General features: G+C 39.7%; 1 pseudogene; it reads right to left on the bottom strand.

Annotated features, from left to right (window-relative positions):
* Positions 1-2,844: 2,844 nt before the first annotated feature.
* Positions 2,845-3,770, bottom strand: LOC127212417 (olfactory receptor 2J3-like; annotated as a pseudogene).
* Positions 3,771-5,070: the final 1,300 nt, after the last annotated feature.

Here is a 5,070-nt window from a genome sequence, read left to right as displayed (position 1 = left end):
AAGTGTTTCAAGTTGGTAAATGCAAGTTATGAATGTTAGAAGGTTTAAGAAAGTGTTTTAAGTTGGTAAATGCAAGTTGTAAAGGTTAAAATGTCTAAAAGGATGTTTCATTCTTCCTGTTATGCTATTGTATTAACTATATGATCCACTATCATATTTCCAAGCTCAAAAATTTAAATGTCATTTGGTTTGTCTTTTTCTTAAAATATCTCTCATTGTGCTAAAATTATATACCTCCAGTCTTCTGGACAGAGGGAAGAAGCCCCTCTTTCATGATATAGACTGATGCCAAAGTAAGCCTTGTCCCTTTTACTCAAAGGAGATTTCTGTAGTCTCTATGTTACCATTCTACGGTTGTCAGAAAGATCCACAAGGCTTCTGCCTTTCCTAAGTTTAACACAAAGTGTATTTCCTAAGGCTCTGCTATATTATATGTCTACTGCCTTTTTCTACAATGTGTGTTTCACTGCAGTCTGCAATGATGGTGCTAATGTGTCTAAAATCTATATCCTTTTATGAACTTAAAATGATTCTTGTAAGCTACAGAAAATGCACCTCTCAGCTCAAATGAAACTCAGATATGTACTTCCAATCCAAAGTCTAAGTTTCCTACCTATCACCTATCTCTGAGGGTGGGATTCCTCCCCTTTCCCCTGGTTTTGGGACTCCCTTAACTATTTTATTGACACTTTTCTGCATCCAATACCAGTTCAATTCCCCCTTCCTAGCTGTGTAAATGCTTGCCTTTGTCCAAGAGACTGTTGACACCTTCCTGGGTCACTTGGCTTAGATTGGAGGTACCCAACCATGGTCTACATGACTGTGGCTGGTCCTTTTTACTGACCTACAACTAGGACTATTCTCACTGGGTGAGACTGCCAACACAGTTGTCCCCCACCCCAACTGCTATTTGGCTTCCAAAAAATCCTAGTGCACTAGGTGGCTGTGTCCCAGGGCCACCTCAGCCACAGAGCTATGCTCTTTTAGTTGCAAAACAGCACTGAGGGGCCACTGGAATATTCTGTGTGCTTGTTTTTGAATCACAATCTGTTACTGGGGATGCCCTAATGGATTACTGGCTCCACCACCCTATCAGACACAGTCCATCCTCCTCTTTTCCAGGATCCTCTGGCATGCCCTCTGTGAATTTCAAATCTCTATGCCCATATTAAGGGCTGCTAAGCTTACACACCTCTGCAATCAAACTTGGACAGATCAAAACCCACCAACAATAGGGTAAAATGGAAGGACATTCCCTATGCTCTAGCCTTTTCTTTGCTCTCATAACATTTTCAAACATTATCAGCATTGTTTCTCTCCTTAATTTCAAGCCTTTTTCCTTGTTCTCCCAAGAATTTGAAATGCACACTTAAAGGAAATTTTCTCCTTAACCTACTAACTTTGTCTTTTGCAAGACTTCCTACATGCAGGACATGGTCAAAGCAACTACCCATAGTTGCTCCAGTACAATCTCACAGATCATGTCACCTGGATCTTCATTGCCCCTCCTAGCCTCAGATGTTCTCAGACCCTGGAAAGCAAATTCAACAGCCTGCTCTTCTGAGACCTAGCCAATATTTCAGCCTTTTAACCCCCTGTCACCAGACTGCTGTCATCAGGAAACAGTCAAAGACATTGCTACTTCGTCCCTTATCCATTTACAAAAGGTTGAAATGGTGTGTACCTGACCCAGAAAAGTCCAGGTTCTCCCAGCACTCCTCAATCCTTATCTACTGCAGGACATGGCTGACATAGCCAGCCCTCTATGCTGAACTTTCAGAAAAGAGCTTTTCCTTCTCCTTCACTGTATAATCTGGACATTTTGTTGCTATTGCTTTTCTCTCTCTCTTTTCCCCTTACATGGCAGCCAAAAGCTGCATCCAATGAACCTACATTTGTATATTTGAACCTACCTTTCAATAAAACAATGAAATGTCCTCATTTTTTAATTATAGAAAAAGGGAGGAATATTAGGATTCTGCTTCAATCTGCCTAGCTGTGATGTCATTGCTTACCTGCCATGGAGGCATGACCCTACGCAAGATTATAAAAGGCCAAACCCTCCTCCTCCTCCTCTCTCTCTCTCTCTCTCTCTCCCTCCCTCTCTCTCTCCTCCTCCTCCTCCTCCTCCTCCTCCTCCTACTCCTCCTTCTCCCCCATTTCCATCTTACCCTATGCTTATTTAATGAACTTCTCTGTCTATTATCTATTCTCTGGCACCTTATTTTCTCATTTTTAACATAAATCCTTTAATTGTGCCTTAAACAAAAGATACAATACAAAAATGTTCTGCACTGAAAGTAAAAGATTAAAAGATGCATTATAAAAAATTTTAATTAGCTGGGAATGGTGACATTTGCCTTTAATCCCAACACTTGAGAGGAAGAGACAAATGGATCACTGTGAGTTCAAGGCCAGCCTGGTCTACAAAGTTACTCCAGGACAGTGAGATCTACAGAGAAACCCTGTGTTAAATAAACAAAAACAAAAGATTGTTTTAAACTTGCGTGTTTTATTTCATTAGAAATTTTAAAACAGCAATCTTTCATCAGCAAATACAACAAATATCATATCAGACTGAACAGATTTGCATTCATTACATGTATAATCTGAGGACAGAACATTACTTCTTTTTAAATCTGACTTTTAATAAGCCTCTGTTCAATAAAAGCTGTTTTAGTCAGATACCGTCTATTTAGATCCACTATAATACTGTGTGAGTCTGTGAGAGAATGAAAACAAGTCGTACTGCTTGAGTAGAAGGGTGGTTGAACAATGGATGAACTGGAGAATGTTAGGAAGGAGATGCACCATCACATTGCTAATGTCACTAGTACTCAGGTACTATTGACCTATCAGTTTTCTTACTGCTCCAATGACATCTTTGTTTCTTAGAGTATAGATGAGAAGATTCAGGTTAGGTGTGACAGTGGTACAGAAGAGGGCAATAAATTTGGCTTGATATTGAGAATTTTCTGTTGGAAGCTGATGATAAATGCACATGGCTGGAATGAAAAAGAGACATATGACCATAATATGGGCTCCACATATCCCAAATGCTTTCTGAAATCTTGTGTTTGAGTGCATCCTTAGAACAGACTGAGCAATAGCACCATAGGAAGTGAAAATGAGGATAAGAGGGATGAGAATGAAAATAGAGCTTGCCACCAATAGAGTCATCTCATTAGCTTGAGGATCAACACAGCATAATGGAAGCAGTGCTGGGACTTCAGCAAAGAAGTGATCCACTTGGTGATGTTCACACAGAGGAACCCAGAAAGTAAAGAGAGAATGAAGTGTTGAGTCCATAAAGCCAGATACCCAGGAGGCTGTAGCCAGCATGTGGCAGAAATGAGAATTCCTGAGGACAGAGTAATGCAAGGGTTTACACACAACTGCATAGCGATAACAGGACATCACCATCAACAGAACACATTCTATGGTACCCAGAGCAAGGACAAAATAGAGTTGTAGCATACAACCAGTATAAGATATTGTCTTCTGTGGACCTCACAGGTTGAACAGCTGCTAAGGGCAGAGCTGGTAGTCCAGCAGAGATCCAGGACTGAGAGGTTTGACAGAGTCAAGAAGTACATGTGTGTATGCAAGTGGGAGTCTACGTGTGACAGGACAATAATGAAGAGATTGCATGTTATTGTTGCCAAGAAGAATATTAAGATCACCACAAAAAGAACAACCTCCAGGTGAGGCCACTTAGAAAAACCCAGAAGAATGAAGTATCCTTCAGAACTTGCATTGATATTTTTCATACTAATTTACTTTCTCTTTTGTTTTTTCTTCACTTCAAAGAAAACTTGAGTGCTAAGATGAAGAATTACACATCTTGCTTGAAGAATATAAAGAGTCATTGAACTTATATTCTATGAAACGAAAAGAAAAATCAGTGTGAAGACAAAAGTACCCCATTTGATAGAAGTCTAACTATAAAGTGTAAAATGAATGATTGTTAGATGACCTGAACGGATGCAAAAGTAGTTAATATTTTTGCTGAGAAATGTGTTATTTGCATTGTCTAAGCTATCTTTTTAAAAATTCCTTGTTAGTCACAAAGTAATCTTTATAGTTCAGAAATCTTGTTGATGCTTCCATAACCACCTATTTACAGCTTACTACTGATGACATAAAACCAGTACTACATGGCTGTTAATGTGATACTTATGTCATGTCACTGAAGTTTTACTACGGTAGAGAAAACACAACTGAATTCTTGTTATGAGGAACATTCAGAGCACAAAATATTTTTCCTGTACTCTACAAAAATATCAGTTATTATATAAATTAAGATTGAGGAGTTGGTTACAACAGATTTTAAAAGTTGGTGTTTAGATGATAACACACTTGAAAGACTAGCACAAAATATTTAGAGAATTAGAATTTTTAAATTTTTTATATTTTTATTGATAATATTAATATTATATCTCAGTTGTTATCCTATCCCTTGTATGCTCCCATTCCTCCCTCCCTCTGGCTTTCACCCTATTATCCTCCGCTATGACTGTGACTAAAGGGGATCTCCTCCCCCTGCATATGATCCTAGAGTATCAAGTCTCTTCTTGGTAGCCTGCTGTCCTTCCTCTGAGGCCCATCGGGGCTCCGCATCAAGAGGACGTGGTCAAATATGAGTCCGTGTGAAAGTCAGTCCCCACTTTCCACTTAACTGTGGGGAATATCCTGTCCATTGGCTGGATCTGGGTAGGGGTTTGATGCTTACTGCACGTACTGTCCTTGGTTGGTGCCATAGTTTGAGCAGAATCCCTGGGCCCAGATCCACCTGTCATAGTGTTCTACTTGTAGGTTTCTAGGACCCTCTGGATCCTTCTGTTTCCCCAAGCTCCCATACTACTCTCACCGAGAGTCCCAATAGGATGTCCCTCTCCTCTGTCCCACTTCCCTGTTAAGTGAAGACTTTCATGGGACATGCCCCTTGGGCTAGTGTCCATATATAAGTGAGTATATATCATTTGAGTCTTTCTGCTTCTGGGTTAACTCATTCATTATGATCATTTCTTGTTCAATCCATTTGTTCAAAAATTTTGGGATTTCCTTGTT

Source organism: Acomys russatus, chromosome 30 (genome assembly GCF_903995435.1).
Source record: "Acomys russatus chromosome 30, mAcoRus1.1, whole genome shotgun sequence".
In the NCBI taxonomy this organism is placed as follows: domain Eukaryota; kingdom Metazoa; phylum Chordata; class Mammalia; order Rodentia; family Muridae; genus Acomys; species Acomys russatus.
This window is presented reverse-complemented; position numbering and strand designations above follow the sequence as displayed.